Raw genomic sequence first — 23,408 nt, 5'->3', positions numbered from 1 at the left:
CGGCTGGTTTTAAAAAAGAAGAAAGTGGAGGGGAGGGTGTGTTGAAGGGGAAGAAAGGGAAGTTATTTAATACTAAACAGGTGTCTGGAGCCCTAAATTCTGCCGCTTTCTTCTAATAATGAAGTATTCATGAGGAAAAGCCTTTTTTCACTACTTTCTTAAGATACTAATTTCACAACAAGCTCCTTGTTACCGAGCAATTATTCCAATCTTGTATTTCCCCGAGACGGCTGCAGCCCCCTGTCTGTCCTGGACTCTCGGTAAATGAAAGACAATCACGTCCCCACCTTTCATTATGCTCTATTTTACTTTCAGCAAAGGTACCCTGAAAGAAATGATTTACTCTGAAAGGGACTTTTATTCAGTTTCAAAACCAATTTTCTCCTATTACTGTCTCAGAAAAAAAAAAGAGGAGGAGAGAGAGATGGGTGGTGGATGGGGGAGGGTCGGTGGGTCTAATGCCTCCCCTCCCCAACCCCCCAATCGCCAGCCTTAACGCAGAGACGCGATAAAAGCTTCGGTATCCGCTTCCTGGCTTTGATTTCTGGTAATTTTAAAATATGCCATTACAATCAGGCAGAAATTACACAGTTGAAGAAGGGAATGAAGTGGGGCTTACTGCAGGGACGAAAGCCCTTGACTGCGGAAGGAGGTGCCGCTCCCCGGAGACTCGGGACGTGAGCAAGCCGGCAGTAGGCCGCGCTGGGGGCCCTTGGGGACACACCACACTCCTGGGGGCAGCCAGGCCCCCTCGGACACGCCACCCACCGTGCTGGGCGTCCGCACACACCCGGAGGCGCTCACCACATCCATTTTCCTGGCACACCCGGACGCACCCTCGCCCACCCCAAGTGACACGCCCCTCCAGCACCTCTCAGCACACACGGGCCATCCACGGAAACACACACACCATCGTGTGCCTGCCTGGAAGGTGAGAGGCCTGGGGGCACCCTGGCAGCCGGGCCTCAGGTCCCCACTCTAGCCCAGAGCATCAGCCACCTCTCGCTGCTCTGACACTTAGGGGGACAGAGGGGAGAGGCCAGCCGGGCCCCAGCAAGCCCTCTCTTTTCAAAGACAAAACCCAGAGGGAGACGGTGCCCTCCCCGGGGCCCTCAGCTGCCAGGGGCTGGGTGAGCCTGGCCCCTCTGCACTGGGCTGCACTGCTGCCCGCAGGCTGGCACTGTGCTGGGCAGCGAAGGAGAGAGGTCAGCACCCAGAGGAAACCTGGGCTGCAGGCCCAGAAGCTCCCCCACCTCCGTGCCTGTGTGACCCCCGGGGAGTCCCTGCCCCTCGCTGACCTTGTAAAAGCATCTCTGTGATCCCTCCCAGGTCAGTCTTCTCCAGGTTCCTGGCCCAGCCCAGCCACCCGGGTTGGTCCTCCTCACCTCTGGCCAATCGCCAGGCGCCCAGAAGCCCAGCCCCTATCCAGCACACCCCATTCCTCAGGGGTCAAGCACCCTAGCCTGCTTTTCAGTGGAAAAGGGCAAGCCGAGGGCTGCAGTGCTTATTGGGTGAGGGGTAGGCCGCCTATTCTGGGGCCTCCCCAGCCTCTCTCAGGCTCCCCTGGTGGCTCAGTCAAGAATCTGCCTACAATGTGGGAGACCCGGGTTTGATCCCTGGGTCGGGAAGATCCTCTGGAGAAGGGAACGGCTACCCACTCCAGGATTCTCACCTGGAGAATCTCGTGGACAAAGAAGCCTGGTGGGATACATACAGTTCATGGGGTCACAATGATCGGACACGACTGATCAACTAACACCAGACCCCAGCAAATGCCCTTCCCATGGGGCTCTGGTTTCAGCGTGCTTAGACGTGGACACCCAGGCAGTTCTGGGGTATGTGAGAGACCACGAGGCCCAGCTCAAGGGCCACAGAGGATTCCCCAGGGGAGACGGAGTCCACGGGAAGGCCTCAGCTCATCTTTCCTGGTGCAGCCGCCTGGCTCAGTCTGTCCCGTGCCCGTGGAGGACCAGCCGTCTGAGCAGCCGGCTGCACGTGGAGAAGAGGGATATCTTCCTGGGCCCCCAGTACTCCAACCCCCTGCCCCTTCTCCCAGGAACCCTGTGCCCTGCTGCCGGGGCAGGTGCGGGGCGGAGTCCGGTGAGGGAGGGCAGAGGACAGTCTGGTATCACCCACGTTATCTACTGCTTCCAAGGTGGCTCAGCAGTAAAGAACCGGCCTGCCAAAGGAGGAGACATAGGAGGCACGGGTTCAATCCCTGGGTTGGGAAGATCCCCTGGAGAAGGAAACAGCAACCCACTCCAGTATTCTCGCCTGGAGAATCCCATGGACAGAGGAGCCTGACAGGCTATGGTCCATGAGGTCGCAAAGAGTCGCACGTGACTGAAGCGACTGAGCACATACACACATATCATCTGCAAACAAGACAAAACCACCTTCTTACTGGCCCAAAGCTTCTCTGGTGCCAGAAGAGAGCCGGACCCTCTTTACCTGGCCCTCAAGGCCACTATGACCTGCCCCACCACCCTCCGCCATCTCTCCTTGCTCCCTCCAGCCCACTGGCCCCCAAACCTTTGCTGGCGCTGGTCTGTCCACTTACGGGACTGCCACCTGATCCCTGTAACTCAGACTCGGGCTCCCCTCCTCTGGGCACCCCCGCTCATGACCCTAATCACACAGAGTTGTAACTGCCGATTTTCGTGTCTGTTTCTCTCCGCTGGACTGTTGAGTTTCTCAGGGGCAAGGACTGTGTCTTATTTGTCTCTTTCTCCCCAAAGCCTGGCAGAGAGCAATCGCTTAATAAAGAGGTGTTGAATGACGGGCCAAATCCATGAATTTAGTTACTGTCAGATGAAGTGATGTGGGGCCCAGAGAAGCCAAGTGTCCTGCAAAAGGTCACACAGCAAACTGGAGAGAGGACTGGAGCAGGTGCTTAAGACAGTCATGATCTTTCAGTGACCTCCCCCACCCCCTCTCTGCTTGGCATCAACCCGCCTGCAGAAAGCCAGCTGCCCAGAGCCCCCACCCCGACTCATGACTACTCCCTCAGCAGGGACCATCCTGGGAGAGCTGCTCGTTTTGAAACCCTATCTGCAAATCAGGCTGTTTAGAAGCCCAAGGTCTTTTGTGACTTTAATAATATAAAAGTGGGGGTTGGGGAGGGGGAAACGTCGCAAGCCTCAATGATTAGACTGATTTGGCTACCGTCCCTGACTCGGGGGCTGATAAGACGCCTTATCTCGGAGGCACCCCTAGGAAAAGGTCCCCTCCACCAGATAATGCCCCCAGCTGTCGATATGCCCTTTCATAGCTGAGGATTTAGATAAAGGAAATGTGACAGGGGAGGGGAAAGAAAGGAAGGAACTTCCTGAGTCCGAGGAGGAATTGAGTCTGCTGCTCGCCTTGGCAGAACAATGCACAGCAGACGGATGTCTAAAGGCTGCCTTTATATTTATTAGAAGAACAGGGAACTGGGGCCTTTGGCCCTGCCCGCCTTTTGTCATCCCTTCCAGCCTGTCTGGCTGCAGGGGGTGTTGGGGAGCCACCCCTCCCCACGCTGCCAGTGGGAACAGGGAGCTTGAAACTAACAATACACAGCTGGTGCTAATAATAGCAGCGTGCATCGAGGGAACGCTCCCTCTGGGCCACGCCCCACACGCATCCAGTCTGTTACACCTCATCCCGTCCTCCTCCGAGCAGCCTCCCTGGTGGCTTCTATCTCTAGGCCCATTTCACAGATGAGGAACCGGTCACAGAGAAGGGATGTCATGTGCCCAAGGTCACACAACTTTCAGGGGGCAGAGCCTGAGGGCATCAACCCCAGCCAAGGCCTGCCGCCTCGGGCCTCCAGCCTTGGCTCCATGCTGGGGGCTGGGGCCGCCTCCCATCTCGCAGGCAGCTGGGCAGGAAGGAGCAGAAGCAAGGTCGTGCTTCTCCCCAGTCTCTGGCTCCTCTCCAGGAGGCTCTAGGATCACAGAAAGAGAGACGAAAGGCAGGGGAGGAGGAAGAGAGGGCCCCCAGGAGGCCACTGATTCATCCCATGAACATTCACAGAGGACAATCTGGGAGGGCCACGTGGGCAGAGCAATCCTGAGATGGCTAGAGCAAGGCCCTGCCTCCAGGAGGGAACCATTCTGAGGTGGCCGTCGTTTACCCAGCCATTCATTCACTCATTCAGGCAGCAAACACTCCTGGAGCATCTTTTGGGGACCAGCCCTGTGCCATGTGCTGGGAGGATGGAAATCTGTGAGGACATCCTGCCAAGACAGAATATCCAACCAGACTGCATGCTCCCAAGGCCGGCCTGCTTGAAGTGGAATTCTCTGGCCCCTCCCCTCGGCCTCTGATATCTCCCTAAAGAGCCAGTGGGCAGAACTCTCCTCCAGGCATCCTGTGGGTCAGAGTCTGCCTTTGCCATGCCAGCTGGGGTGGCCCTGAGCAGGTGGGAGGCAGGGACACACCTCCACAGCAGGAGGCGGCTGTGACCCGTGAAGGCCGCTCCCAGCCTTCCCTCCTCCCGGGAGCTGCCCCTTCTGGCCTCTGCGGCTCCACTCAAGGCCAAAGATGGGTTGTGGCTGAGAAGAGGTCATGCCAGGCCGTCCTGGCGTCCAGTGGGACTAGGAGTTCAGAGTAGAGGGCCAGCCCCGGAGGCCTTAGGATGGCACCTGCCAGGCAGGGGCCAAGCCCCAGGGTTCTGACTGGCTGAGTGACCTTGAAGTCACAACCCTTCTCTGAGTCTCAGTTTCCCTCGTGGGATCCTGATGGGGAGTGGCCCAGACGATCGGAGGAGGCGATATTACTGTGTGGTTTTCCAACACAATCAAGGACACTAGCTGTGTGCAAGACACAGGGCTGAGTCCACACCCAGCGGGGTTTAAATGCAGTCGAGAGGAGCCCAGACAGGAGGCTGATAAAACCCATGCTGTTAAGTGCCGAGTGGACAGTGGGACTCCAAGTTCGCCAACAACAGGTGAAGGCGATGCCTGCTATTCCCCAGGCCTCATGACCTTCACTCAGCGCGGGCTGCAGTGCCCCCGCCCACCTCCCCCCTAACCCCGCGATTCTCACCTCCAACCCCTGCACTGCACTTGAAGCCTCGCTCTCCTTCACCCTTTCTCTGCCCCCAGCCCAGCCCCACCTGCCAGGAAGAATTTGAAGTTGAGGCAGGAGGACCAGGATCTGGGAGGGGCAATGAGCACTGGACTTCGAGCCATGGAGAGCTGGGTTGGAGCCTGACTGTGTGGCCTGAGTGGCTCCCTTCTCTGGATGGGTTCCTACCACCACGAGCCGAGCCGGGCCAGCACAAGGCCTCAGAAAGCTCAAGGCCCCCCTGTACTGGAAGGGGCAGGATCTGCCTGACCTTGACCAGGACAGAAGGGTGGAGGGACCCTCACCCAAGAGTGTCGCAAGGGTGCACGGCCCCTCCCCTACGACAGGCGGGTCCACTGTCTGTCTGTCTTTTGCTCCTCTGTCTCTCTGTCGCTTGTTCTCTCTGCCCCTCTCTCCTGGCGCTTCTCTTCTTCCTTGCTGTCTCCTTTCTCACTCCTTTCCTGACCCCACTCTCCCCTGCCCCTTCCCCATCCAACCCCCCCAACTCTCTCTGCAAGGCAGCCAGAGTACTAGCCCACCCCACCCCCTCCTACCGCTCCCTCCCCCATTCCCGTTCCAAGCCCCAAGCCCGAGGCCTTCCAGGGGACCCTGTTAATAATTAAATGTTAATCTAAAAAGCAATTTGAGCTGTGGCTAGGCAGATCTGGTTAGAGATTACATTAGCATGGAGGAGGCGAGGGTAATTTTCTTTAACCCCTCTCCTGATCTCTCAAGCCCAGGAATCTTCAAGTCACACTGGCACTGCTGATTAAACGGGAGCAGGGCTTGGCTGTGGATAAGAGGCCTGTGAAAAGTGATTATTTCCCACTGCTGTTTGGGCTGCAGCAGAACCAGAAAGGGGATTTTCACTCTTTTTAAGGTTGGGGAGGAGGAGGGCTCTGGCCCCTTCAAGAGGAGGCCTCATCCACGGCCAGGATTACCACTACATACATCCCTGCCCCCACACAGGCCAGAGGTCTCTCTAAAATGCTAATCTGGCCCCAGAACATGACCTGGCTCCCTCTGTTCCCAGGACAGAGATGCTAGCCTCCTGCTTAGGGGTTGGCACCCCTCCATTTCGTCCCCACAGTTCTTAGCACCTTGTCTGGGTCCCACCCTGGGTGGCAGGGCACTGGAGCCACTGATGCTGGTGGCTCAGGGCTGCAGGGGATGCCAAAGAGAGAATTGCCGATCAAAAATTCGGGTTGGTGGACAGCAGAGTCCAGAGGTGGGCATCCCTCAAGACGTGCCTCTCACCTCCACACCTGCAGGCCTTAGCCCATGCCATCCCTTCTGCTTGAAGCCCTTGAAGTTCTACTTGGTGTTCAACTGAAGCCCAGGTTGCTCAAAGGCTTTTCAGAGACATAAAGATACCCCATAAATATTTGATGAATAATTGGAGTGTCCTAAGTGGCTGTCCCTGATCCCTCCTCCATGGGTGTACAGAGCCTGCACACAGCAGGCCCTCAGGAAACCGTCTCATTAAAGAAAGATGGGCTGGCCCACGGAGCTGGGGCTAGGCAGGGCTCAGGAAGTAGCCAAACGGGACACAGAGCTAAGAACTGCGGTGGGCTGCTGGCCCTTCAGCACCACGGCCAGCTCCCAAGGCAAACACCTGGGAGAAAGGGCCGGGGCGGAGCCTGGGAGCCTAAGGTCAGTTGCCAAGGGAACTACCGTGCCTTAACTGGCCCAGGGAACACTCCAACCTCTACAGATGATGACTTGACAAATTCAGCACCTACTATGTGCCAGGTCTTGGGCTAGATGCTGAGGCAGATGCCAGAAGACGGGTGTGTGCATCAGAAGGGCAATTATGAGGCAAGGAGGCAAGCATACCCTTGATGGAGCCAACCTACCTGGCCTGGGGGGTAAGGCCAGGGACAAGGGACAGCCCCACTCCCTCATAAGGAGGGTGACCATATTGTGTCCCAGGTTTCAGAGCCAGATGCCTGAGCTTTGTTCCTTAACCAAATCCCAGGTTTATCTATTATAAGCCTTCGGTCTCTCAGTTGTGTCCAACTCTTTGTGACCCCATGGACTGCAGCACGCCAGGCCTCCCTGTCCATCACCAACTCCTGGAGCTTGCTCAAACTCATGTCCATCTAATCGGTGATGCCATCCAACCATCTCATCCTCCGTCGTCCCCTTCTCCTCCTGCCTTCAATCTTTCCCAGCATCAGGGTCTTTTCCAAGGAGTCAGCTCTTCACATCTGTTAAGTCTAGCCTTGGGCAAATGCCTCCATCTCTCTGGGCCTCAGTTCAGTTCAGTACAGTCGTTCAGTCGTGTCCGACTCTTTGCCACCCCATGGACTGCAGCACATCAGGCCTCCCTGTCCATCACCAACTCCTGGAGTTTACTCAAACTCATTTCCATTGAGTCAGTGATGTCATCCAACCATCTCATCCTCTGTTGTCCCCTTCTCCTCCTGCCCCCAATCCCTCCCAGCATCAGGGTCTTTTCAAATAAGTCAGTTCTTTGCATCAGGTGGCCAAAGTACTGGAGCCTCAGTTACCTTGTCTGAAAAAGGGGTTAACCCCTTACCATGGCTTAGTACAAATAAAGTGCTAGGGTCATAGTAGTAACTCCCTAAGTGGTAGCTGTTGCTAGTATCATTTGTGATTATTATCAGCAGGTAAGTAAGAAAGGGCCAAGTGAAGGCTAGGAGAGGAGGTCCCAAGTGGAGAATCACACAGGCAAGCGTATGGAGACTCGAGAGAACTGGCAAGTACAGAAAACCTGAAGCAGCTTTGGGTTGCTGGGAAGACCAAGAGCATCCCACCTGTGCCCAGCCAGGCAGGTCACCAGGACAGAGGGGATGGGGCAGGTCCCCCAGACCTCAAGGTGGGAGAGCCGTTTTCTGTGGACAGGTGCTGGGTCAGGGCAGGGAGAAGCTGAGAGCGGGTGCTGGTGCATGAGTAGTGGCAGTTTCACAAAAGCTTGAGAGTCGCGCACCCACCCCCCACCCCCACTCGATGGGCTGGGCTCTCACGGCCACCGGCCACAAGCCTGGCTGGTCTTCTCCCAGAGCCCCCCACCACAGTAAGTGAAGGGCGGTGCTCATTCTCACGCAAATGAGCCTCCAGGAAGCCTGAGCAGGGAGAACAAAGACCCCAAACCTCAGAAGTCCCTACCCAACTTTTCTGAGACACTCTTCTCTGACAGCCAGATCCCAAGTCGGGGAAGTTAGAGGCAGGGTCTGATCCTACAAGTCATTTGTTCCTCTCCTAGCTCTGGCCTTGGCCCTTTAAAGGCAAATGGCAGATGCCTTCCGACAAAGGGGTGGGGTGGGGGGGCATCTGCAGCCTGGAATCAATACCCAATGTCATTAGCACTATGATGCTATCGTGGGGGCTGGGGGAACCCAGTAGAAAGGCCCCAATCCAGTATTTTGGGGGGTGGAGCTCACAGAACCTTCCGGGAGGAGCAACAGGTTACCAGATGACTCTAGGGATAACGGGTCTGGAAGGAGGAAGACCCAGTGCAGAGCCAAGATGGGCTGGGTGCGCCCCGCCGTCCTCCCCTTGCTCCAGGGCCCTGCATCCATAGTTCAGGGTTAACCCAGCAACAGGGAAGGAGAAAATCTAATACTCCGAGCAGTAATAGGAGCTTTTTTTTATTTTTAGCGTTCCCTATGGGCTCAGCACTTTACAGACATCACCTCATTTAGCCCACCCCAGGCTCGGGAGCAGGAGGGAGCCGACTATGTTGGTGCGTGGTCTGGGTACCCATGAGGGTAAGCGGCCCGAGGAAGGGGAGGGGCTGGAAGAGGTGGGCCTGGGTCGGGGGCGGGGGGTTGGGGGGTGGGGTGGGGCGGCATTTGGATTAGACCCTGGGGGGAGGGGAAGAATGGAGGAAGGTCCCCCACCCCCCCCCACCCCCCCGCAGGAAGGCCAGGAGTGCTTAGGGGAGAAGAGCCTAGAAGGGGTGGGGCAGAGCGGCTGGTAGGGAATCAAACGTGGCCGGTCAGGGCTAGTCTTTAAGCCAAGGATCAACAGATGCTTCTGGGGGGCAGGCTGGGGCAGAGGTGAGTACCACCATCCAGAGAGGGGTGGGGAAACAGGACAGGGCACTCGGGCACAGATGTAAATGTATTAGCCCGAGTGGCAAATCCCACCCCTACATGGGCCAGGTCTCCCATTGCGGCCTCGCTGTGAGGGAGGCTGGGCATGCAGTGTTCCCAAGCCCTGCCCGGGTCGGGGAGCTCCCTCCGTGTCCTCTGGCCACAGGGCGCCTGGATTTTCATGCTGGGGTGCAGGAGCCAGACCCCCTGGGTTCCAGCCCCAGCTCTGCCACAGTGGCCCCCTCCACCCCTTGGGGACTCTGATTTTTCTTCTTTGTGCTTCTCCTTTATTCATAATTTTTCTATGGTAAATAGGCCATAGAAAAGTTTTTTTTTAAAATAACTTTTCAGGGACTTCCCTGGTGATCCAGTGGCTAAGACCCTGTGCTCCCAATGCAGGAGGCCCGGGTCCAATCCCTGGTCAGGGAACTAGATCCCACATGCCACAACTAAGACCTGGCACAGCCAGATAAATTTTTTAAAAAACAGGAAAAATTTCGAAAGGGATTTCAACCACTGACCACCTGGAGACAAAGCTGGGGTGTTCTGTAAACTCACAGACTCGACAGGGAGCAGCTGCTCAGGGAGGCAGTGGCCATAGAGGGTAGAGGTGGCGGGGCGGGGGAGAGGCAGGAGGAGAGAAAGGCCCGGAAGCTTTGAAATCCAGGAGTGGAGGGATGGACGGACGGACATAGTAAACTTTAGCCTAGGGAAGCAGAGAAGCATATCTGGCCCAGCCAACCTCCCAGGGGTCCTGTCAACGACTCTTCTGTAAGGAGCCACCCTGGTGTCCGTGGTAAAAGAATCGGCCTGGCAACGGAGGAGACCCAGGTTCGATCCCTGATTCGGGAAGATCCCACATGCCGAGGAGCGGCTAAGCCAGGGAGCCACAGCCACTGAAGCCCACGCACCCTAGAGCCTGTGCTCTGCCACAGGAGGCGCCACCACGATGAGAAGCCTGCCCACGGCAAACAGAGACAAGCCCACACAGCGATGAAGACCCAGTGCAGACGAAAGTAAATAAATAAAATTATGAACAAAAACAAACAGAAAGAAGCTCCTCTCCCACCATGTGGCCCATGACCTCCAGGCCTCCCCTCAGGCCACGCCACGCCCTGCAGGGGCCAGGCTGAGCTTCCCACAGACATCACCGCCTTTTCCACTCAGAACTCCCCCACTGGCCTCGAGTCATCTTTGACAGTCCTCTGAGGCCCTGCGGGAACCCCTTCCCCACTCCTCAGCCACTGGCCCTCTCTGCTGGCTCACCTGTTCCTCTAAGAGGCCAGCCTGGGTCTCACCCAGGACCTTTGCAATCCCCATTTTGTTTCTACGTAAATACTCTAGAGCAGTGGTCCCCAACCTTTCTGGGACCAGGGTCCGGTTTCTTGGGAGAATTTTTCCAAGGACTGTGGGGGTGGGGGATGGTTTGGGGGTGATTCGAGCACATCACATTATTGTGCACTTGATTTCGAAGCTAATGCTGCTGCTGATCTGACAGGGGTACCGATCCATGGCCTGGAGGCTGGGGACCCTGTTCCAGACCCAAGGCTCTCCAAGAGAAATATAATGTCATTATAAACTGTCTAGTACCCACAGGGGGAATTATGTTCAATAATATATTGTCTTTAATTCAATATATCCAAAACAGTATCACTTCAACATATAATCAATATTCAAAACTGACTCATGAGATATTTTGTTTTTTTTTGGTAACATGTCTTTGAAGTCTGGGGGAAGATTTCACATGTAGAATTCAGCTGGGGTGGCACTCGCTGGACCAGCTCCAACCCCTCATTCACGCCTCAACTCAAATGTCACCTCCTCCAAGAGGCCCTCCTTGACCACTCCGCCTAAGCAGGCAACCCTCTGGCCCCACCACTATCCTGTCGCCGCTTTACTGCCATGGCCACTTTGAAACGACCTTATTGATGAACACTTTAACATCTGTTTCCCTCCTGGTGCACAGGCTCTGCTGGGTTTGTACACGGGGGCACACAGTAGGTGCTCAGGGTAAGCAGGTGGCAGGGGAGGGGGGTCAGCCTGGGGCCCTCGTCCCCCTACCTCATTTCAAATCTGACCCTCAGTGATGAGAGGCAGAGGCTTGTGTGTGTACGCACACGTTGTGTGTGTGTGTGGGGACATGAACACACACACACACACATATACATAAAGACCCTCCCTGCCTCCCCCAGCTTCTGAAAAGCAGGCCCAGAAGATGGGCCTCCTTTCAAAATCAGCCCGGCGCAGAAAAACGGCTGTGACAGCACAAAGCCGAGATTGAATCAGCGACGGGGCCGATTGCCTGGTGACGGTTACAAATGATCTGATGTGGAAAAGACGGGATCAGATGTGTGCAGAACAACGGCTGCTCCGAGCCCCCCCAGCACCAGACAATGGGCTGCTGGGCGGGCGGGCGGCTCCAGGAGCCGGGGGCCGGAATGTGCCGATCAGTGCGGGACCCAGGACCGTCAAGACCGAGTCCGCTCACCCGCTCCCGTGAGCCCAGCTGGACTGGGACGGCCATTCACGCCATGCAAAGTCAGGCCCTCCCCGTGGGCCTTACACCCCGGTATGACACCAAGTCCCCAGCTCTGGGCAGCTGGGTGACAGTCAAGTTTCTCTTCATCAGACTCATTTCCAAATGTCAAAATGACTAAAAGAGCGATGTTACTTCCGTTGTGGGGGAGGAAAAAGCCTTCTCCCCACTTCTTGAACCCCACTTGCTCCGGGCTTCTGCTCTCAGGGTCAAGGGCTATGCCCCCTGCCACATACAGCCACAGAACCAGCTTCCACCATCCCCCAAGGGGTGGGGAAGAGGTCTGAATCTCCAAATGTGCGATTCCCTGGCTCTCACCCACCTTGTAATGAATGTCACCCCACCTTGACCATCTCCACAGCCCCCTGTGAGGAAGCTGGGTCCAGAGAGACTGCGTGGCTTGCCCAGAGGTGCACAGCAGGGAGGTGGCCAAGCCTGGGGACTCATACACCCATTTCTAGTCCACTGTGAGGCCAGGCACATAGCAGATGGTCAACAAGTCCGCACTGAACAGACAGACCATACTCTGCAGCCCTTCTTTCCTGACCACTCCTTGCAGACCCAGGGCTCGCGGCTCCCCCAGCTCCTCTCCAGTCGTCTGCTCTGGCCCTGGGAGTCTCCCCCACCAACATTTCACTGCAGAGTTGACCACATCCATCCAACAGACCACTCCACACATCTGGAATACCCAGGCCCCCACAGAACCAAGCCGGTGTTCGTCAGCGCAGGTGGGTGAGCAGAGAATCGGCTGGAGGCCACGCCGGCCTTGTCCCAAGGACGAGATGCAAGGGCTGGGAAGGCTGTGGATGGAGGGGAGGGCTGCTTCCTCCAGCAGCAACGATGCACTGGAGCCACGTCCCATCCTGAGAGGTGCGGGCGCAGCCATGCCTCCCATTCTCCCAGGGTGACAAAGGACGAGGGTTCCTCCGAGGCCACACAGCAGGGTTGGGGCGTGAAGCCTGGTGATGGGGTTGTGCCAAGGGAGGGCTGGTTGGGCACCAGCCATCCCCGGGGTGGGCACTAGGTCACTGCCCCCCTGGAGGGGGCACCCAGGCCCTGAGTGGTGGGCGTGACTGTAGGCTGAAGCTGATGCCAGAGGGGCCATCCTGAGGCCAATGGAGTTAACCCTCTAGCACCAGCAACACCAAGACAGTGCCCTGTTGGTCCCCACTGTCCAGACCTGCAAGGCATGTCCCCCTTAAGCTCCAGACCAGCAGCATCCAGGAGGGACCGAGCAGCACGCGTCTAAAGCACGATCCAGAACTGTTCCCTTTGAACCCCAGCTCTGCCGCTTACCAGGAGGGCTCTCTTAAGTCTCATGGAGTCCCTTGGGGTCTGTTTCTCCATCTGTAAAATGGGGCTAGAAACCACCCCTTCCGCATCGCATCGTGGTGAGGACCAAGTTGCGTGATATGTGCGTCATCAGTGTAGTCACTCACTCAGGGGCAGGGGCAACTCTGCTGCCCGCTCAGCAACTTCAAATCTACCACCCATGGGGAGTCTACCATGTGGCAATGTCCACCCCAGCTCTCAGAGTCATGGGCCAGAGACGACTGCAAGGGGCTTGCAGAGGGGAAGGGGTCTGTCCGAGGTCTTGCAGGGCAGGGGGAGGGGGCTGGGAGACATCCACAGCCCTGGTCTGGGGACCCCTGGGCTCCAAGATCTTAAACTCCAAGCCCTTTCAGCACTGTTTCTCCATCAGCTCCCACAGACAAGTGCTCAGTGAGCGCAGTTCAGGGGTGAGGGAACTAAATCTCCCACTGACTGAAACTGCCTGAGCACTGGCGGTGCGCCAGGCTGCAGGGACCCTGAGAAGAATCAGAAACAGCAGCAGCAATCGGGCACGTGCCCAGCAACCCCATCCCCGGATCAGACAGAGCCTCGAGGAACCCAGACAAGCAGGGTGGTTTCCCGGGATGAGCAGCTTCCTGGAAAAAAGGGCTCTGAGCACCCTTGATTGTGGGCTCTGGGGAATGCAGTGCCTGGCTCGGAGCCCAGAGGCACCCAACTCGGGGCTCCTCTCAAGAGCTAGCTGAATGGTGTGGGGCCAGGAGGGGACCCCACCCCATGGGCAGATACCGGAGGTAGGACTCTGCAGGCATTCACACACTGAATCTCCTCACCTCCCGGAGGAAGGGACTATTATCATCCCAATCTTCCAGGAGAAGAGGCAACAGAGTGGAAAAGCCCCCTGGCCAAAGCCATCCAGCAAGAGACTGATGGATCAGGGATTTGAACTCACATCCATTTGGCTCTGCCATCCTGACCAGCACACCCACAGCCCTTGGCACGAGAGCGCACACAGGGGAAAATGCACACAGGTTGGAGGGGTGGGAGGGTGGGGCTTGAAGGCCAGCAGGCAAAGGCGTCTGACACGTGACCCGCAGACCAGAGGGAGCCGCGGAGGTGTGGTGGTTATGGCAAGGGTGCCACAGCTGACGGATCTAGGTCCAAACCCCAGCTCTTCCACTCACCAGCTGTACAGCCTTGGGCACGTCAGCTAAACTCTCTGTGCTTCAGTTTCCCCATGTGAAGAACGAGCTTCAAGTTCCATGAGGCTGAATTTTTGCATACACTGAATTTCATGTGTTTATTAAATTGGGGGAAAAAAAAAAGTAAAGACAGCGGAAGCTGGTGGACTTAGTGCCCAGCCAGGTTTGGGGACAATCAAGTTGCCGGGCCAAGGGCACACGCTGGCCCCAGACAGTGGGCCCAGCCTGGCCCAGTTCAGCCCGGCCAGGTGGGTGCCAGGCCTGGGGAGGGGCGGCGTCTCCCAGCTTCGCTGGGGCACGCGCCAGCATGTGTGTGCACGGCTGTGTGTGTTGCTGCAGCAGCTTCTATGCAAACATGTTAATTTGTTTTCATTTTGTGTTTTTTTTCTCTCGCAGGATAATTGGGTGAGTTTGAAGTCTTGGCGAGGCTGCTGATTATAGCTATTTGGGTGGTGCCCTCGTGGGGCTGGGGCCCTGCCTCCGGTGGTGAAGGCGGCGGCTGGGGGTGCCATCGGGGGTACATGGAGCTGCCGCTGGGTTCTGGGGGGCTCTTGCTGGGCAGGGGTGTGGATAGGGAGGGCGGGACACCCCAGGACCCCCATCGTCCCCCTACCCAGACAACATCATATCACTGAAGGGGTGTAAATGCCACCCACAAACATCTTTTTCTTTGCCCTGTTGGCTGCAGTAAAAAGAAACTGTGACGTGGTTGCCAATATTGAAAAGAAGAACTAAAATTCCACCCAAAATTCCCATCGTCTGGTTTCTCTTGAAAACTAACTAGAACTGGCAGCTCTGGAGCCTACTTTCCCACAAGACCCAGTGGCAGCTGCTTTGCTCACTGCGTCACCTGGTTGGCCCCTGTGGGCACTGGAGTTTTCAACCCAGTGGGGCGAGGAGGGCACCGGGTTTGGGGTCAGATGGTCCAAGGCTGCATCAGAGGCTCCACCCACAGAAGATGTGTGACCTCAGCCCGCACCTGCCTTCTGGAGCCTGGAGCCTCCTGTCTCATCCGTAAACTCCCCGCCTCCCCCTGGGAGGATTAAACGGAGGTGGCCGAGCTTTCAGGAGGAGCATCGTAAGGGCTCAGGAGTGTTTGCTCCCCTGGGTGGAGGAGGGAGACCTGGGGTGAGCCCTGCCTGATCCGCGGGTGTCCTGCACTTGACCCCAGCCTCAGAAACACAGCCTCATCACCCATCTGTTTGTATCTGTTTCTGCCACGAAGCCAGGCAGGGGCCTGGAGTCTGACGGCTAGGGCTGAGTATTTGTTCAGACTTCACTGAAGACCAACTACGCACCACACTGTGGATCAAGAGTGGGGAGAAAGAGGTTCGGGGCTCTGGCATTGGTGAGTCGGGTATGGGGCCCAGGGGAGGGACTTGAAGCCCTTCTAGGGGAGAGGAGAGTTGGAGTCACTCATGCAGAGAAGGCACATGATTGCCCACATGAAGGTGGGGTGGGGAAGGTGCTCTACGTGGGCGCCCCAGCCTGAGCAAAAAGGCACAGAGGTGGGTGTGGCCTGGCAGGTGCAAGCTGGTCCCAGGTTCCTGGAATATGCCATGGAAGCCATGTGGCCTTTGGGGGCTTCCTGTGGGCAGTTCTGGGCCTCCACAGGCTGGGCTGACAAATAGGACTTGGTCAGTGGCTGCAGTGGGCACCTGTCCAGCAGGCCGGGGGGAGGCCAGGAAGACAACTAAGAGCTGGGCTTTCTGGGAAGCCACCTTCCCTGTGTTCCTGGGCTCCTTAGGGCCTTGGGCCCCTTGCCTGGCCACTTCAGAGTGATCTGAGCCTCAGTCTGCTCACCTGCAAAATGGGGCTCTGGCAGGGACCCAGCGAGCCAGCCCCTGTCACGTGCTTGTGCTCCTAAGAGTCACCCTCACATCCCTGCCACCCACCCACTGCCTGCCCTCTCACCTCTCCCAGAGACCCCAGCCCGGTGTGTGCAGGTAACTGAGATCACCACGTTAGGTGCCCCCACCCTGGCCCAGATCCCTGATGCTCCCAGGGGTAGATTCTATTTCATTCTCATTTTTAAGCTAAGGGAAGGGAAGCTCAGAGAAGGTTTAATGGGTAGGGCAACCCTCAACAGGTTCCTGGGCTTGGTCTCCACTTTAAGCTGCAGCCACTAGCCCAGACCCTGGCCAGGATGGAGGGATGGATGGACGCCTGGTACCCTGTTGCCCAGGCAACAGAGACAGCCGGCAGCCTTTCTCAGGCCACCCCAGCAGCTGAGGCAGCATCTCAAATGTCCTGGACCCAGGACACACAGGGCAACTCCATGGGAAGAAAAGGCTCTGAAGTCGGCCCAATATTGGCCCCAGGACCAGCTGTGTGACTAAGCACAGTCACCTGTCCTGAGCCCCAGTGTCTTCACCTGTAACCTGGGACTACTGCCCTTGACCTGCAGGCCTAGTGGACTGTCTGGCCCATTGCTGGCACATACTGGCCTGCGGCAAACCAGGTTAGTGGCTGACCTTGGCTTCTCTAGCAGCCAGGGGTTCCCAGGAAACAAGAGGAAGGCAAATAATGGCGGAAAGAGGTGGCAGGCTCCCCGGCCAGTCCGCTGGGGGTGGCTGCAAGGCCTCTGGGGAGGGCTCAGGCCTCCCCGGTCACACAGGGTGGCAGCTGGCAGCACCCCTTCCCCCACTGAGCTCCACACAAAGGGGCCTCTATTCCTGCTCTGAACGTTTGTCCCTGGCCGGCTGAGCTGCACCGCCCTCGCCCCACTCCCCTGGCTGCTCTGCCTGGCCCGAGCCGGACACAAAGGCCGGCGTGTCCCTGCCAAGCCGGCCTGGCCTCGGAAGACCCCATCCACAGAGAGCTCAAAAGGGTGGATTCGTAGAGCTGGCCAGGCCTCCATCCAGGCCACAATGAGGAGGGGGCTAGACAGGAGGAAAATGGCTTTGGAGCAACCAAACCTGAATCTGGCTCCAGCTTCCCCACCTTCTCTCTGCAGCCCTAGGTCAGTTTGGTCCTTGGTTTTCTCATCTGTACAATGGGGTCAATGATGACAACCCACCCACCTTCCTAGGGGTGGAGGGTTTGGCTAGGTATGTGAGCCTGGCGTGCACCCAGCACCTCAGAGGCAGATTAGAGGCAATTAGGGGTGGGGGGAGCAGGCAGCTTCCCCCCACATAGACCATTCCCCTCCTCTACTCTCCTCCCAGCAAGGTCCACATGTGTTGGTGCTGACCCTCAGGCCCTGGCCGGAGCCCCTGACTGCCTCTGGCCCATCTGCAGGCAGCAGGATAACAGCAGCCACTGCTTATGAAAACACCTACTGTGTGCTGGGACTTTTAGTTCCATCATCTCTTTTCGACCCTCCAGCTGTTCTGGAAGGGCATACCAGGCTGGGCTTCAGAGGCCAGCGACCCAGGTCCAGCGATCCTGGCTTCGAGACTCTGAGCCTCATGCTCCCTGTTGCTAAGAGCTGCCTGCCCTCAAGAGGTTCCTGTGATGATGTCATCGACTCAATGGACACAAGTTTGAGTAAACTGAAAGATAGTGAAAGACAGGGAAGCCTGGCGTGCTGCAGTCCCTGGGGGTCACAAAGAGTTGGACACGACTGAGCAACTGAACAACAGCTACTAAATGAGAAAAAGCCTGCTTTGGGACTTCCCTGGTGGGCCAGTGGCTAAAACTCTGTGCTCCCAATGCAGGGGCTCGGGTTCAATCCCTGGTCAGGGAACTAGATCCCATATGCCACAACTAAGACTCAGAGTAGCCCATCTCAACCCCCTCAAAAAAGCTTCATGCCTACAGCCCAGAGCCTGGCCCCAGCAAGCTTGAAATCCTGACCTACTGGGCTATGACTCCCAAATCAGGTAGGGAAACTGAAGCCCAGTTGGCAAGTGGCTCAGGGCCTGGCATGCTGCGGGCGGCCAATGAACCTTATACCTGACGCATCATCCTAGGAGGTGGAATTGGGGCTCCCAGCCAAAGTCGGGTGGGCACTGAGCCCCTCTTTTCTCCTTGAGGACCTCGCACATCTATTTTAGCAGGCTTTTTTTTTTTCTTCTTCTTCTTGCTTCCCAGTCATTCTCCACCTGTGGAAGGCAGGGCTGGAGACCTGGGCCTGGAGCCCGACCCATCTCCCTGGCTGACCCCCGGGAGCCCTCACCCTACCGCACGAAGTCCCCCTCCTCCCCCAATGGCGCAGGGCAGCCAAGTGAACAGCAGAGTCCCGAGTAATTAAGCCGGCGCGCACCATCCGGGCGCCGGGAACACTGTGGAGTTTCCCTTTTATGTTTATAGCAATTGTATGAAAATGTGCAACACGGAGCGGCACCAGCTGACAAATGAGACGAAACAGACAGGATTCCGGGCCGGCTTTTTTCCGGGCCTGATTGGCATTAATTGTGAGCGTTTACAAAGCACAACTCGGCGCCTGACATTTGCTTCAAGCGAACGTTTCCTTCTAATAGTTTTAATGATTACAACGGGAGCTGGTGAGCACTGCTGGGCGGGGACTGGGCTGCCTGGTGTCTGGCCTGGGCTCCTGCCAGGGGCCTGGCTGGCCCATGCTTGCCCAGGAGGTCCCACTTTCCCCACCACCTGTTGCAGGAGGGCTGCACCAAGCATGGGGCCTTGGGCATCAGCGCCCCAGCATGAGGCCTGGAGCTGCCAGTTTATGAAGGTGATGGGGAAACCCACACGCACAGGGATCCTGGGGCGGACCCGGGGGATGGGGGCGGCAGGGGAGGAGGGAGGAGCATGAGGGCTCTCCTAGCTCTGAGGCTGGAGAGGCTGAGTTGCCTCAGCTTGCAAGGGACTAGGAAGGACCCCTCAAACGCTGCCTGCTGTTTGCTGTGTGACCTTGGCTGAACTCCTTGCCCACGCTGGGCTTACCCGTCCTCACCTACAATGTAAGAGTCAGAGACATGGTCAGATGAGGGTTCTGGTACCCCTCAGGCCTCTCTTCAGCTGCATGACCTTGGGAGAGTCCCTGGCTCTCTCTGAGCCTCAGTTTTCCCCATCAGTAGAATGGAGCTCATCACCCCCATAGTTTGCAGAGTGGTTTCTAGACGCCAATAAAAAGGGTGTAAAAACCCTAAGTTTCTGGCAGGCCGGGAGCATGGGTTTCATTCCCTCCCCCAGAGAGTCTTCCAAATATCTTGCTCACACATGTGTTCATTCATTCACTGACTCATTCACTCACTGACTAAATGTCAACTGTCCTGCTTAGGAACTTGGGGATACATCAGTGAACAAAGACCCTGAGTCAAGAGATATGACAGATATAGAGGCTTTTCACAGGCAGTATCGCATCCATTTCTTACCCCATTTTACAGACGGAAAAACTGAGGCACAGAGAGGAAGAAACAACAATCTGACACCCCCCAGCTGGGATGAGCTGGTGCAGCAACAGGACCCTGGCAGGCTGCCCCAGAGGCAAATGCCCTCAGACAACCAAGCCCACCCAGCCCTTCCTGAGGTCTGCTGACCCCCTGGAGAGGCCTCATCTGCCTAGCCAGGCTGGGCACCAGGGCAGGAGGCCAGGAAACCAGGACCACTGGGAAGAGAGGAAGTCTGTGAGGCTTGGGCAACCTGGGGGAAACGAATTCCTGCGGCTGTATCTCCTGGGCGAGAAACGGCAAAGGAGGTGCCTCATCCGTGAACCCCACTCAGGCCCACATTTATATCGACACTACGCATGGCCCACTCTGTGCCAAGTCCTGCTCTGCAAGTAGCATCCTCGGGGTGGCTGGAAAAAGAACAGTAGATACTTGGACAGCTCCATGGCACACGCAAAGGCCCAGTGCCCAGAGAAAACCCGATGGGTTCAGGAACTTCTGGCAGTTTACTGAGGACCCCCACACCACAGCCTCCTCTTAGCAGTCAGGCCGCAGGGGTCAGCTCACCCCTGCCCCGCCCCCCCCGACTTTGCCAGGCCCACAGTGAAGGAAGCCCCCACAGTGGATCCCAGCTCCATGCCTGCCTCCAGCCAGAAAAACCTTGGCGACTGTTTCTTTGGGAGTCTGGGGGATGGGACAGGGAGAAACACTTTTTTTTTTTTTACAGGGAATTTTTTTTCTCTCCTTTTGCATATGGTGGCACAGATGGGCCCATGATCCATAAAAACTGTTTGCAATTAAACTCCCACTTTGCATGGCTGGATTTGTCAGTCGTGTGGGCCATGAGCGCGGGGCTCCACACGGACGGGGAGATGGGACTTGGGGCAGGGGTAGGGCCGCATCCTGCAAGACAGCGCGGAGGCCCAGGAACCTGCTCTGGGCTTGGGGCCCGAGCCGACGGGCTGTTGCGACAGCCATGCCAGCTCCCTCTCTGGGCATCCCCCAGCCCTCGCCAGGAGCCGGAGTGTGGCCAGGAAGCTGGGGTGGGGCTTGGCAGGGCCTCCCTGCCCGGCAGAGACTTGGCCAGTGCTGGGTGCCCCGGCTGCGGGGGTAATGAGGATGGAGACAGTGCAGGTAATTATCCCTCAAGACCCTGCCAGACACTGGGGCTGGGACCCAGGACAGGCAGGAGGGTGGTCGGGCAGTGCAAACCATAATGGAGGTCTAGCAGGCGTAGTGCAACGCCAGGCTCAAGGCTGAGGAGCCAGGACCTCTGGCCCAGTTGGCAGAGAGGGTCTCGAGTGGTGCCAGGAAGAGCTGCCAAGGGCCAGACCCGGCTCCATCCTCACCCCCGGGGGACCTGGTGCCGCCTCCTTGCGCCTCTTTGAAGCAGGCAGGAAAATCAAGGCAGCCACTCAGAACATCTCCAGGGCCTGGGCTCCCCCTTGACACACCTAGGGGCTCTCGGCATGTGAAGCCTCTGCCAAGGGCTTCCAAAGTGGGGGTGAGGGGCCTGCACCCCTCCCACCAGTCCCGGCCTCCGAATGCCAGCCTGCTGTCCCAGCTGCCGCGCCGGCATGCCTGCTTATTTGGGTTAACAAATGCATCATTCGGCTTGGGGAAATCCTGCATTCACTCATAATTGTTCCCTGATGAAAAGAAGTAAGGCCCCGATACCCCCTTTCCCCCCTCTCCCCACCCCTCCAAGCTGGAAAAGAAAAGTCATAAAAATAGCTTGTTATCTCACCTATTGAGGCTCCGACTGGATGTTACTGCTAATTGGGTATAACATCCTTGTCTTGTTCTCTTAGAAGCTAAATCAAGAAAGCGCCACTGCTGCGAACTAATTATATCTCCGGCCTGCAGCCTGCAGCTTGTCTCTCCCTTTATTGAGTTAAAAAATGGTCACGAACCTTCATCTTTTATCCCCCCATAAGTGCTGGGTCCAGACTGCCTGCCATGCCTGGCGGTGAAGAGAGCGGACCGCCTGGCGGTGAAGAGAGCGGACAGCCAGGCGGGAAGGTCTAAGAGGGCTCTAGGGACAGGCAGCAGGGTCAGGGAGGGCGGGAAGCCCCCACCCCAGGTACCTGCCCGGCTCACTCCCCCAGTCCCCGCCCCCAGGCCTGATGTTCAGCATTTCCTGGAGAGGGGGACCCCTTGCAGCTGGGGAAGTTAGCGAGGAGTGTTTCCATCCGGCAAGCATTTTCATCCATCGATTCATTCAGCACACATTTCTTGGATGCCTCCCTACTATGTGCCAGGCAAGGTTCTAGGCTAAAGTTTTCAGCTGACCAGAGGTAGCCCCAAGCACCAGCTGACCTCACCCAGGAGGTGAGGTGCTAAATAAATACACTTAGGACTGGGTCATTTCCTCTGCTCCAAGAGTTGCCATCGTTCCCGACTATGGGAGGCCAAGTCTCAATACCAAGGCCACCGTGGCCCCCTCCCCACCGACATTCCAGCCACCTCCAGCCACACCCTAGTCCCGCAACCTAAACACTCCTGCCTGTAGCCTCTGAGCTGCTTCTCATGGTATTCTCTCCACCCCAAAAGACCCCTTCCCTTGCCCAGAAGGCCCAGCTCTGCCGGTCAGAAGTCCACTGAACTTTAAGGCTCTGGTCTTTCACGACACCTCCTCCAGGAAGGCTGCCTGGTCTGTACCGGGCTATGGACTTCCAAACCTGGATCAGGATGATGCCAGCTCAGCCATTCAGCAGGTGCGTAACCCCACTCTGCTTATTGGCTCTTCGTCTCGGTTTCCGCATGTCTAAAATGGGTTAAGATTTCTTCCTAAGAGTGCTGAGAGGCACGCTGCGGGTGCTTCTGAGGAATGATGAATGAGAGGATGCCCAGGAAGGACCTGACTCTCGGGAAGAGCTCAATAAATGCCATTATTATTATCCAGACTGAAAGCATCCTGAATCTGCTCGAACACTCCACGCTGAGCGTGTGCTGGGATGTGCAGACAGGGACGTGGGTCATTCTGGGAGATGGAGAGACAGACTCACACCTCCTCAGTCCTCATGGTTGCAGAACCACCCACATCCTCAGGAGACTCCCCAGAAATCCCTCGTTCTGATACCCTAGTCCTCTAAACCCTGCAGAGACGGGTGGAAGGGACCCCTCAAGCTCACGGAGGCCAGGCAGGCAAGCGGGCTTCATTCAGCTCATAGGCCCCTGCTGATTGACTGGTGCAGCCTGCCCTGAGCCTTGGCAAGAACCCAAGGTCAGGGGAAGAACTCAGTGGGGGGAAAGAGGGCAACAATTGATTGGCGATGTCTGCCAAGGGCACAGCAGTCTAAGGCAAGCCAGACCTGCCACAGATCTGCCATCCTTGACATTTTACAGAGGACACAGCTGAGGCTGGGCTGGAAGGTCACTTGCTCAAGGTCGTGAGCTCATAAAAGCAACAGCTGGCCCGGAACTGGGTTTCCTCAGTTTCTGCCCAAGGATCCTTCTCGTGACAGCCCCAGTCAGCCCAGGGCCCTCACAGGCAGAGGACTAGTAAAAGCTTGTGCCAACCTGACTTCCCTTGTGGTCCAGTGGATAAGAATCCGCCTGTCTATGCAGGGGACACAGGTTCGATCCCTGGTCTGGGAAGATTTCACATGCCACAAGGCAACTCAGCCCAGGAGCCACAACTACTGAAGCCCACACGCTGTAGAGCCCATGCTCCACGAGAGAAACCACCACAGTGAAAAGCCTGCAGACCGCAACGAAGAGCCGTCCCTGCTCGCCGCAACTAGAGAAAGCCCGCACACAGCACGGAAGATCCAGAGCAGCCCCCCGGCAAAATAGACTTAATACAAATAACAAAGCTTGTGTGGATAACGAAGGGGAGTCTGTTGACCTGCCACGTGGTCCCGGGCCGTTGCTTCACCTTGCTGAGCCTCAGTGCATTCACCTACTCACCTCGGACCAAAACGCCCTTCCCGGAAACATGAGAGGATTAAAACGCAAGAGCGGAAAGCTCTGT

General features: G+C 57.1%; 1 protein-coding gene across 1 annotated transcript in view; it reads right to left on the bottom strand.

Annotated features, from left to right (window-relative positions):
- FAM222A (family with sequence similarity 222 member A) overlaps positions 1-23,408 on the bottom strand; it is a 60,212-nt gene that overhangs the window by 30,760 nt on the left and 6,044 nt on the right.

This window comes from Bos mutus, chromosome 17 (assembly GCF_027580195.1).
Source record: "Bos mutus isolate GX-2022 chromosome 17, NWIPB_WYAK_1.1, whole genome shotgun sequence".
NCBI lineage: Eukaryota > Metazoa > Chordata > Mammalia > Artiodactyla > Bovidae > Bos > Bos mutus.
This window is presented reverse-complemented; position numbering and strand designations above follow the sequence as displayed.